Source organism: Apodemus sylvaticus, chromosome 3 (assembly GCF_947179515.1).
Source record: "Apodemus sylvaticus chromosome 3, mApoSyl1.1, whole genome shotgun sequence".
Lineage (NCBI taxonomy): Eukaryota > Metazoa > Chordata > Mammalia > Rodentia > Muridae > Apodemus > Apodemus sylvaticus.
The window spans coordinates 167715510-167728114 of record NC_067474.1 but is presented as its reverse complement, the minus strand read 5'-3'; the positions used below and the strand labels follow the sequence as shown (position 1 = coordinate 167728114).

At 54.2% G+C, this 12605-nt stretch overlaps 1 protein-coding gene across 4 annotated transcripts in view; it reads left to right on the top strand.

The window, feature by feature from the left end:
* The window catches only part of Kcnab2 (potassium voltage-gated channel subfamily A regulatory beta subunit 2), an 87417-nt gene that overhangs the window by 14996 nt on the left and 59816 nt on the right, over positions 1-12605 (top strand). The window contains exon 1 of one of the 4 annotated variants that reach the window (XM_052178303.1): positions 11546-11796. The exons of 1 other annotated variant lie outside the window; for it this stretch is intronic. The gene's annotated coding sequence lies outside the window, so the exon portion shown is untranslated. Of the gene's footprint in view, positions 1-11545; positions 11797-12605 lie in introns of those variants that run through there. 2 more of the 4 variants (XM_052178301.1, XM_052178304.1) reach the window with 2 other exon arrangements.

The following is a 12605-nucleotide window of genomic DNA, read 5'->3' as shown; positions in this document are numbered from 1 at the left end:
CTTGTTAGAGTTAGTTTTTACTAACTATTCTGAAACAAAACTTTATATGCCGACAGCAAAGCCAGTGTTACTGAGACTGTCGATGTAAATCTCAGACCCTTGCCGGTGAGACCCAGGCTTGCTCGAAGCAAGTTCTGACAACCCCAGCCTTGTGGGTCATGAGGACCCCAGGTCAAGCACTCTACTCCTTTGCTGGGAATTCTGCCCCTGTCACCACCAGTCACCCCCAGGTCCCTTAGTTGACAGTTGGGATGCTGGTAGAAAGTCATCAGTGGGGCTGGAGAGATGGCTCAGCGGTTAAGACCAGTGACAGCTCTTCCAGAGGTCCTGAGTTCAATTCCCAGCAACCACATGGTGGCTCACAACCATCTGTAATGGGATCGATGCCTTCTTCTGGTGTGTCTGAAGACAGCTACAGTGTACTCACATACATAAAAATAAGTAAATAAATCTTTTTTAAAAAGAAAAGAGGGAAGAAGGTCATCTGTGGTGCCAAGAGGAGAGGGACAGAGAGATGGAAAACCCAGGTTAGATCCGTCTTGGTTTTCAGATTCCCTTTTTTCAGAGTTGCGTTAATTGTTGTCTATCTGCCAGTGTAGCCCTGGCTGACCTAGACTTCACTATGTAGAGCAGGCTGGACTTGAACTCACAGAGATACATGACCTCGCAGAGGGCACAGTCACCTGGACCCTCATTGGCTGAGTGAAGCATGGTGTAGAGTAGAGGGAGGGGCTGCTGGGTCTGAAGGCAAGAACGGAAGCTGGAGCAGCAGAACTGTCCCGGGGACCCCTCGGGGGAGGAGCAGGAGCAGGCCAGTAGAAGCAGATGTTCTTGGGAGAATGGAAGCTGACTTGGAGTGATTAGGGGTAGAACTGGCAGAAATAGAAAAGTGGCGGTAGAGAGGGCTGAGGAGAGCAGGGTGCAGACATTAGAGACGGGGTGGGTGTGGGGCAGAGGTAAGAAAGGGATGGTAGGCACGGCCGCGTTGCGGAGGAGAGATTGGTAGTAGAGGAGGCGATGATGCTGTAGTAGAAATGGTGGAAGTGCCGGGCGGTGGTGGTGCACACCTGTAATCCCAGCACTAAAGGAGGCAGAGGCAGGTGGATTTCTGAGTTCAAGGCCAGCCTGGTCTACAGAGTGAGTTCCAGGACAGCCAGGGCTATACAGAGAAACCCTGTCTCGAAAAAACCAAAAATCCCCCCCCAAAAAAACAACAAAAAAAGAAATGGTGGAAGTGGTGGTGATAGGCGTGGTGGTGGGCGAGGTGGTGGGGATGATTGTGCTGGAAACGGGAGGGCTGAGGACAGCAATGGTCTTAGAGACGGTCATGGTCGTGGAGATGGTCATGGTGATGGTCATGGTGTTTGGTGTGATGGTACAGGTGGTAATGGTGGAGGTGGTAGACGTGGTGATGGAGATGGTAGAGAAGATTGGATGGATGCGGGGTCTGTAGGTGTGGACATGGCGGTGTGCTAGAGATTGTGGAGGTGGTCATGGCTTGGGTGGCAAAAGTGGAGGCAGTAATAGAAATTCTGGTGGCAGAGGCAGAGAGGGTCAATGGTTGCAGAAGTGACGGTAACAATGGCCGTGGGGGTGATCATGGTGGGGATGATGGGATGATTGCAGTGGGGAATGATCATGGCCGGGGTGATGGCGGCAGTGGGGGTGATCACAGCGGGTGGTGATGGCGGTGGTGGTGATCAAGGGTAAAGTTATAGTGATGGTATTAGTGGTGATAAAGGTGGCGGAGATGGCCGTGGTGGTGAACGTAATTATATAGGTGACAGAGATGCTCGTGGCAGAGATGGAGGTTGGTGGGGAAAGGGATGGGGTGGTCATGATGGAGATGATGGTAGAGGCGGTGTGAGTCATGGTGCAATGATAGTGAAGGGTGTTGTGACAATAGTGGTATTGCAGAGTCATGTGGACGTGAAGATGGCCATGGAGAGGGTCATAGTGGAGGTAAGATGGTTGCAGAAGTGATAACAGAAGTAGTGCTGACCGTCATAGTAAAGATGATAGGGTGGAAATAGTGGGGGTGTCAGATATGGTCATGGTTAGTAATGGGGCATGTGTGTGCGTACATGTATGCGTGTGCATATGTGTACATACGTGTGTATGTGTATGTGTGTGCATACATGTGTGTGTGTCTATGTGCACATGTGCATGTGTGTGTGTGCATACATGTGTGGGTGCATTATGCATATGTGTTCACATGTGGGCGTGTCCACACAGCTGCCACTAGAACCCTGGCACACCATGCATGTTTCAGAAGACATCATCATCTCAGTGTAGAACTGTAGATCTGGCTGAGACAGAGCCTGAAAGCTTGGGACCTTGCTGCTGCCCTCAAAGGAGACAGCAAACACCACAGGGCACGCTGTCTCTCCAAGGGGAGCGGCTGAACACGCCTCCCACGGCTCTGCTTCCTCCATCCTGCTTGGCTGGGGCCCCACGCTGACATCTCTGTTATCTGTAAGCAAGGAACTGCTCGTCCCTAAGGTGGCACACTGCACACGCTGGGCCGCGGTATGCGGGACACTGACCAGGCTTCAGGCCCTGTCCTGAGTCTGCGGGAGCTCAGCAGGCCATGAGACACGCCCTGTGGTCATCCTCTGGGTTTTTGAGTCCAGAGCGGTCACTCAGATGAGCAGTATTCGTAGGCTTAGGTGTGTGTTTGACAGGGACATGGCAGAACAGATAGAGCCTTCTGAACAGGTATGCGTGAATGAGGGGGACCCCAGGAAGAACACCCCGAGGAAGTCACGCCTGCGGCGGCATAAGAGAGGAACATACTAGGGACACACACACTCCCTCCCAGATGTCCAAGAAGTACTCAGGCTAGACACAGACACCACCAGCTGGGGACCCCTTATCTCCAAAACCCTGAGCCCTGCCTGCTGTCTTCTGTCATACCCCCACACAGAACCCATCAGCCAACCCAGGCCCCAGCACCGCAGGTTCATCAGCCCATGGTCACCTCTGTTTCTCCCTGGGACAAGCCTTGGGCTCGGGCTCCTCTGCGGTTTGAATGCTCTGCTGGGGATGGCCCAGAGCTTGGATTCTGAGCATAGATTTCCAGATCTGCTGTTCACCCAGTGCCAGAAGCAAGCTAGCTTTACCTCTTGAAAACTCAGTTCCGTAGTTGTCATCTGTAGCTAATGATAGTGACAACCTGGTGGCCTGGGGCCACAATTAAAGGTAGGAATTCCTGTGAAATATATCCAGGCCTCACCAGGTTGCCAACTGCTCCAGCACCTGTCCCTACGGGGATCCAGTCCAGGGCTGCCATTCGGAAGATACCTTTCAGCCCTTCTACTGTGGTACTCAGGGGACACCTCCTGGATGTCCCCAGACCCTGGTCACTCACAATCCGGCTTTCAGTGCAGGCCCTTGGTCCATAAAGCCCAGCCTTTCCGACTTAGGACTAGCTACCCCAGCACTCAGGAGAGTGAGACCCCCAACCCCCCAAAACCAAGGGCTGAAACAGGAGGCCCCTCTGCCCGGGTACATGGCTCATCTGCTAATCACGAGGTGACGGGAGCAGGGTTTAAAAATACTGCACGCATTTAACTCTGAGAGAGAGAGGAGAGGGAGCAAGAGAACACACTGTGTGAGCAACTCAAATCAAAAATAAATGAGGCAAAAAGAGTCTCCAAAAATAGTGTCGCATCAAAGGCAGCAGCCTGCGTCGCGTGGCCAGATGTCCTCAGTGCTGAGTCTCTGCCGGAGAGCAGTGTCGAGGAGGGGAGGCCGCCACGGCTACGGCGTTCACTCCACAAGAGATTAATCAGAACCGCAATCCTCCGGTAGACTGTCATGGATGGCAGAAGGGAAGCAATTCAGTGGAATGGGCGCTCTGCTGACCCACCCACCCTCATCCCCAGACCCTGCTAAGCAAGGAGGGCAGGGCCTCAGCCAGCAGCATGGAAGGTTATCGTCAACCTTGAGGGGGTCTCTTTCCAGACTTAGAATGTCCCCCACAGAAAGACTAGCCAAATACGCAGGCCCCAGCCACACAGTGCTCATGCACGGTGAGCGTGATCTATCCAGCTACCTTCCTTACATCATAGAGGGTGTCACCCGGCAGTTTAGGGGGTTGTTTGGTTGGGCTTTTTTGTGGGTTTAAGACAAGAGTCTCACAGTATAGCCCTGACTGTCCTAGAACTCACTATGTAGACCAAGCTGGCCTCAAACTCACAGAGATCCACTTGCTTCTGCCTCCTGAGTGCTGGGCTTAAAGCTGTACCATCATACCCAGCTTGGCAGATATAGAAGCCAGCAGACAGCAGATCACAGCCCAGTCTGGCTGTGTTTGTTTGCTTTCCTCAATAAAGTTTTATTGGCAGATAGCCATATTTTTCCTTTACGATAGCTTGTCAACTTGTAGCTTCTGTGTGCAGTGATAGAACTGTGTCAGACCTTGGACCATGGTGATATTCCCAGTGTCCTCTGGGGCGACAGGGCCATGAAGAAAGAAAATGGTCTCAGGAGACCATAGCAGAAGCCACCAGCCTTCTGTGGGTTGCCTTCCTTCCAGAGTGAGGTTCTGAATGGAAACAGGCTACAAGCCGCCTGTCACGCCACCCCTGAAATGGGTCCACCTTCGGTACCGGATATCAAAGTAGATTAGTGAATCAAATCCCCAGGGAGATGAGGCTGTGACCTCCTAAGAGGAGGACACAGTGGGACACTAAGAATGCCTGGGAAGTCGGCAAGCACTGAAAATTCAGCCGAGTGCACAGGAGGAGCAGAGCCCGGTGGCCAGGAAAACACGGGGCCGGGGTTGGGATGCGCCTGTGTCTCTTCTATCCTTCGTGACCACAGGCAGGGCCAGGAGCTAGATCCCGGAACCCGGGGCAGGTATGTGGGGCTGGGGGCCAGGAATGACAAGGGTTGGGAGTGTGGGGAGCAGATTAGGAGTCACGGTGTCTGCAAGGGAGGCACAGCCCTTCATGTGTGTGTCTTTCTGTATCTTTGTCTCTCTTCTCTTTGTGTCTGTCTCTTATTTCCCTGTCTCTGTCTGTCTCTGTCTCGTGTGTGTGTGTGTGTGTGTGTGTGTGTGTGTGTGTGTGTGTGTGTGTTGTGAATATGTGTATGAGGATAGGCACGAGCCATGGCACGCACCTCTGACCTAGGGGCCTGGGGATCCAAATTCAGATCCCCACGTTTCCACAGCATCGTCTTGACCAAGCCGTTTCCCCAGGCACTGCCTTTCTAGAAAGCCTTTTTCTAGTCTCGGGACCAGGGATCTACAGATTGTTTCCTGTAACTAACAGATTGTGAAATGCCGTAAGCTCGCCGGTCATCCCCTCGCCGTGATTGCAGATGGTCACTAACTCGCAGTGGTCTACATACAGACTTCCAGTTTCGTAGTGCATCCGGTGAACGGCGCATTCAGTGCGGCACACGGCGGGAGGCAGGCTGGGGATGGGTTATTGAGATGTGGAGATCATGAATCCAGGATCATCTAATTGCTCTGCCACTGATTGAAAGTCACTGACAACAGAAGCAGGCACATGGGCTGAACATGTCTGTCCCCGCTAAGCCGTTCACTGAAGCCCTACCTGCAGTGTGAGGAGGTGAGGCATTGTGGGGGAGATCAGGATAAGCAGGGCCCTGAGGAATTGAGCCTCTTGTGGAAGTCCCAGTCTTCACAAGAAGCAAAGGTCACCAGAGCTTGCTCTGCCTATGACAACCCAGAACACAGGAGGTCCTGCAGCCAAGCCGAGAAGAGTCGACTAGGACCTGATATTAGCCTTATAGCCTCCATTGAGACCTGTAAGAGGGAAACGTCCATTTCCCTCCTTGTCCCCTGTGAGGACAGAGCAAGCTGACACAAGTATGGCTGTCATAAAATTCCCCTTACAGACACACATTTGAACTTTATACAGGCCATGAGTTATGATAGATGCCCCCCTTGGTGTTCTACCAACCATTTGGAAATATCAGAGTCAGGTGGCTGTTTTGTTCAGGCCCTCAGTCAGCAGCAGTTTGCCAGCCCCACCCAGGACCCCCCCACTGCCGCGAAGACAGACTGGACAGGTATCAGTGCCCTGAGCGCTGGGTGGTTGTCATTTCAGAAAGAGGGCGGCCTGGGTGTTTATGTTCCAAACCCCAGCCATTCCAAATGTCGCCTGAGGAAGAGTAGAAGCCCCGTGGCTGGGTTCCTGCTCTGTGTCCGCCAGCAGAGCACCCTTGGGTGCCAGGCACCGTCATCTGGCCTGCCTTTGAGGTTTGGGAAGGGCTCAGTGTATCAGCCCACACAAAGCCTGTTCCACAGCCTTGGTCCAAAAAGAAACGGATTAGCCTATGGCAAGCGCTTGTGGGGGAGGATCAGAAGCCCACAGCTTTCTCTCCAGAACAGGGCGGGGAGAGCAATGCCAGATGTCCTCAGATGCAGGGGAGAATGTCACACAGCAGAGGGACCCAATTCGTCATCTGTCTCGAGAGACCCGAGCAGGCCCGACAGGTGCAGGCACAGAGAAGCCTATTTGAAATGGACACACAGAAGGACCTTTGTCAGCCTTTCTGATGATGTTCAGTGGATAATCTGCATTGGGTCCTGCAGGGCAGGAGATGTTGATACCCACCAGTGCGGAGGAGACCATGTTAAGGAAACTGCACCCCTGTAGGGAAACGAGCGGGCGCCCGCGTACCTGTGGAGGGGAGGCTGCCCAGCTAGGGGGGTGGAGGTCCTTGCCCAGAATGCGGGGCCATTCTGGTGCGGGGCTGTCCTGGTGCGGACCCGTGTACCTGTAGAGGAAGCCTGGCCAGGCGGGGAAGCCCTGGCTCCTTTCTGGCTGCAGGAGACGCTGAGGCCGCTTCCATTGCTCCTCCACGGCGGGTTTTGATAAGAGGCAGCCCATTAAAGCTTTATTATAGAAAAGTAGGAAAAAGAAAAGAGAGAAGTAAAGAGAGAAAAAATAGAGGGGTGAGAGCTGGCCATGGCCACGTGGAAAGAGGGGAAAGAATGGGGAGGGGGGAGCAAGGGCAAGAGACAAGAGAGAGTAAGGACAAGAAAGCTAGGAGGGGCCGGCAGCCCCTTTTATAGTGGGCTGGGTTACCTGGCGGTTGCCGGGTAAATGTGGGCGGGGAAAACCTGGCTGTAGCCAGGTGATTGTGGGGGTGGAATCCAGCCAGAACACTGTGGGCCTGCCCCCCCCCCCCGCGTGGGACTGATGGCCACAGGATTATGGAGTTGAGTCAGGGATATGGAGTTGGTGTCAGGAGCCTAGGTATCTGGGAGCATGGCTCATGTTCCATCCCTTGTAGAATATTCTACTGGGTCTCCGGAGTAAGCCTCGCTCAACCAGGCCACAGACTGCCTTTCAGGGTCCCACACACCCCTAGAGATATGTGCCAGACTCGCGGCCCCTCCCATTAGAGAGTCCTGCCCCAGGAGCCGGGCTCTGTTGGGTCTTCTCTGATGTGCACCCTCACCATGCTGGCCCAGAGGTGAACTGGTTTCATCTGCTCTTTTTCCTCAAAAAAAAAAAAAAAAAAAAAAAGTATCTAGAACCAGGTTGGGACTGCTCATCTTGTCAGCTTGACAACCTGGGCATGCTTCCGTCATGTCAGCCTGCGGTCACGTCTGTGGGGTGTCTGTCTTCTTGATTGCTGGTTGATGTAGGAGTGGCTGGCCTGCCTGCTGCAGACAGCGCCATCCCAGACAGATGGGCCTTCGCTGTATAGAAGGTTAGCTGGGCAAGCCAGAGGGACTGAGGTAGGAAGCAGCCTCCTCCACGGCCTCCCTCCTCCACGGCCTCCTCCTCCACGGCCTCCTCCTCCACGGCCTCCCTCCTCCACGGCCTCCCTCCTCCACGGCCTCCTCCTCCACGGCCTCCCTCCTCCACGGCCTCCTCCTCCACGGCCTCCTCCTCCACGGCCTCCCTCCTCCACGGCCTCCTCCTCCACAGCCTCCCTCCTCCACGGCCTCCTCCTCCACGGCCTCCCTCCTCCACGGCCTCCCTCCTCCACGGCCTCCCTGCTTCAATTCCTCCTTGGGCTTCCCTCAGGAACTGGACAATTCCTTTCCTCTTCCGGTCGCCTTTGGTCATGGTGTTTACCACAGAAACCACACTAGAACCTGGAGGGTAGGGTAGACCACTGTGACCGTGTCACTTAGGAAAAGAGTTTTGGTGGTTCCCAGATCAGCAGAGCGCTCATTACAGAGGGAGACAGTCCACTGTAACACGGCTCCTTGCCCTTGGCATGACACCTCCCAAGCTTAGCCTGACACCCCAACATCGCCTGCTGGGATACCCCAACATTCGCTGCGGCCATACCAGGAATGTCCCCTTCGGTCAGGAACAGGTCTTTCTGGAAGCCACACACACACCAGGACTCAGCTGCAGGCTGTGTCCCCAACCTACCATACGGGCAGTGGTCATAGGCTGGTCCAGGCAGCAGACGTACTAGGGCTATACAAATGTTTGTTGAGTGCGTGAAGCGTGCTTCCAATTTGTCGTTGTAAAAGACATATCATATAGCCTGCCTTTATAAGTGTGCGGCTCAGTGTCGGCCATATTAGAAAAGCCAATGCCACCTCTGAACCTCTGCAGCTAAACAACACCCCCCCCATTTGCCCTTACAACCCCACTCCTGTCTCTAAGTATTTCCTGTTCATGGACTCATACTGTGTTTTTGTGGCTGGCTTACACAATATGCACTTGTTACCTCAAGGTGGTAACAAGTGCATATTTTCTTTCCTTTATAAGGAAATAGTATTCTGTTCAATGATTAGGCAGCCACGTTTGGTTTCCCGCTAATTATTCATCTTGGTTCCATGTGAACAAGACTCTCGCGAACACGAATACACAAATACTTCCATAAGATGCTGCTTTCAGTCCTGGGGTGGGGGTGCCTTCTCCTTGCTGTATAAAACACCCTGACAAGGGAGAAGGGATTTCTTTGGCTCACACTTCTAAGGAGACAGTCTGTCATGGTGAGGATGACGTCACTGCAGGCTATAGGGCTCAGTGTCAGGAGTAGGGTGTGGCAGTTCTCACTCAGCCTCACCCGGGAAGCAGAGAGTGAACAGGAAGTGAGACCGAGCTATAGAGCCTTGGGGCTCAACCCCAGTAGCTCGTCCTCTAGCAAGACTCCGCCTCCCCATGCTCAACCCCGGAGGCTCTACCTCTAGCAAGGCTCCTCCTCCCCCGGCCCAACCCCAGTGGCTCTCCCTCTACCAAGGCTCCGCCTCCAAAAGATCCCACAAGGTCCTCAATAGCACCACTGACACCTGTGCCAGAGAGGGATACTTAACCAAAGGACAGAGCCATTAGTGGACTTGCAGGGTCGTGTGCAGATATGCGTGCATGTTTCTGAGGGACCTTCGGGTTGTTTCTACAGAAACTTGACGTGGTACGCTCACCAGCAGTGAGCAGGGGTTTGTGTCTCACTTGCCTGTTACTGTCTGGGTTTCTGGCGGTGGCATCCCTGTGAACGTGAGGCAGTAGTTCCTCGTGGTTTTCTTTGCATTCCCTGACTCTGGGTATTGTTCAGCATCTTGTCCTTGTTGCCATCTGGGCATCTTTGAAACAATGTATCTTCGAGGCCTTTGCCTGTTTTCTGGTCAGGTTATTGCTTAAGGATTCTACATATTGTGAGGGCGTTGGTCCCTTGTCAGCTGTGTCCTTAGCAGGCACCCCCTCTTCTGTGGGTGTCTTTTTTTACGATTGACAGCATTTTTAAGTTAAGTGCTTCTGACCTTCTGACTTTGCCTCCGATCACCTGCCTTCCTGGTCCAAAGTAGCTTTCTTGCTTGCTAGAAACAGGGTCTCGTGTAGCTCAGGCTAGCCTGGAGCTCACTATATAACCCAAGCTGGCTTTGTATTCTTGATCCTCCTGCCTCTACCACCGGAGTGCTGGCTGGGATATAAGGTGTGCACCACCATACCCAGTTTGTGCAGTGCTGGGGATTCGGCCCAGGGCTTCCTGGGTGCTAGGCAAGGACTCTACCGACTAAGCTATGTCCTCTGCTCTAAAGCAACTTAATTAACAAGACATGGTAGATAGCTACAGAACCAAGACTCTTTTTATTAAGACAGACTCTCACTGTGTAGCCGTGGATGGAATTCACTACATAGACCAGGCTGGCCTTGAACTCCCAGAGATCCACCTGCCTCTTCCTCCTGAGAGCTGGGATTAAAAGTATGCACCAGCATGCCGGGCGGAGATTTACTTTTAGAGGCCAGGAACGTAGTGGAGGCCTGAGACTGCCTTAGCGTAAGCAGCTGGCGAGGCTTGGGAGTCTGCCTGTGATACCTGACTTCATCTGTTGCCCCTGAGATCTGCTCCTAGCCATCCGAGTTGTTATAGCCCTGGGCAAAGCCCCTGTTTGCAGATGTCATCCATACTGAGATCAAAAGGAGCACTGCACAGGAGCACACCACAGATTAAGGATCGCCTGTCCAAAGCCAGAGGCCCAAGAGGGGCTCCAGGGCAGGGGAAGGTGCTCTGTGTGGAAGACAGAGCCTGATGTGGGCCCTGTCCTGCTTTTCCTTCCGTCTGTCCGTCTGTCCAGTGGCCTTGAGTGCTGTTTTCGTATTCAGTAAACAGTATCACAGCAAGGAGTCGGGTTCCCGGCCCAGGCTGGGTTGCATACGAGGTCCCTTTCTTTCATCCTCTCCCTCCCTCAGGACAGCTCTTCATTTTTTCTCCTTCCTTTCTCCCGCTTGTTCATTTCCCAACATTTTTGGCTTTCTTGCAGAACATTCAAAGGATTTTTCCCTTTCCCTCTCTTCCTCCCATCCATCTCCCCAAATAATTTCCTTCGCAGGGCACTCAGTAGCACCTTTCCTCCAGTGCACAAGAGGCCCTGGAGGCTGCAGAGCCTAGCACTCCTGATAAAGATGGGGACAGCCTCCCCTCTGGAAACTGAGTATAAAGAACAGGTTAGGGCCAGGCTGGGGATCCAGTGCAGGCGGCCGGCAGAATGGGAGCCTAGCTGTTCCGGGCAATTCGTCCTCCCCTCCGGGCAGAGAGCTTGGGCTTTCCCCAGGTCGTCAGGAGCCTGGTTGAGCTAAGCCTGGGTTCCACCACTCAGCACCTATCCTGAGGGTGTGGCAGGGACCACAGGACAGCAGGAAACCTTCCCACAGCACGAGGCTCCCCTGTGATCCAGTCTCCCTAGGACATCCTTGTCTACACCTGCCAAGTCACCTGCTTCTTTGTAGGACGGGCAGAAACCCAGGAACGCAGCTTGAAGCCAGACAGACATGGATTAGATCCCAGCCATGTGCCTCCAGGGCCCTCCGGATACCATCTCCAGAGCAGGAGGTGGTTAGCAGAACCTGCCACGGGGCTGTGGGGAAGGACCGATAGGTGACAGCCAAACAGGGCTTCCTACAATGCCCGCAGGCTCCCTTCCACATCACCAGAACTCACTAGAATCTGGTCCCTCCCCACCTTGAAAAGGAGTCCCAAGTGATAGGGAGTGCCCGTCCTTCTTCTGGGAGGGCCCTGTGGACAGGAAGCAGGAACACCAAGGATGCCTCTTCTGCCCCACTGCGACTCCCTCTTCCCCAATCTCCTGTCTCCTAGGCAGAGACACTGTCCGCACACCCAGGGTGGCTGGGCCCTCCCACCAGAGACCACGCCCTGGTGTCCCTTAGGGGCCCCAGTTTGTTAGTCTCAGAGTGTGCAGCTGCTGCACATGGGGCCCTGGCGCTTGCTGCACCAACTTCCTGTTGGGCCTGTGGTCCTCGGTGGCATGCAGTTCAGCGGACAGTGACTCAGCCATCCACCCAACATGCGGAGCGTGTCTCTTCTGCGGGTCCCGGTCCACGGCAGGTACCCAGGGCGCTTTGGTCACGGGCTTTCTAGGGCAGGGTTTCTTTTCTGGCACGGGGCCGTGCTGGCTCCCTGGGCAAGCCTTAGAACTACTGAATATCCAGGGCTAGCTCTTGGGCAGACACCCTGCTGCCCCACCCTAGGTTCCTGTGCTCTTGTGCGGCTTCCGGTCCAACCTACCAGGACCCACACATAAGGCGCAGCTGCTTCTCCTCAGACATTTGGAGACACGGTGGTGGTGAGGCCTGCCTGACACAGCTCGCCACAGATCTCTGCTTTCATCCCCGGGGTGGGGAGGGGGAACACTAGGAGATCAGGGCCTCTGCAGGGTGCCTCTGTTCCTTCTCAGAAGTGGGTGTTAGTGCCAGCTGTGGAGCAGTGAGTGACTCCTGGAGAAGCCCGCTGTCTGCTCTCTCTAAGTCTACTGGAGGACTGAGGCCTTCTGCCTTGACAAGGAATATAAGAGTTCCTGTCCTTCCTGGCCGCCCCTGCCCTCTGCAAGCTGAGTACGGGGTCAGGGTGGGAGACTTACAAGCTCTTCCCTGCCCTACAGCCCCGTGCAAGGCAGGTGTCACCATGCCAGGGGAAAGGTCAATGTTGACAGGGACTCCTTGGGGCCTGCAAGGCTTTTTTCTCCTTTTCACCCGCGCCCCCAACACACACACAAACACACTGTAGAGTAAGGGTACAGGGTGTGGCCACAGTGGGGGAAGGGTGAGGACAAAGCTGTGGGCTTCCCAGTATTTGTAAGACATCCCGGCGACTTGTGTGTATTGAAGGAAGGACAGAAGAGAGAGGAGGGACTTGCG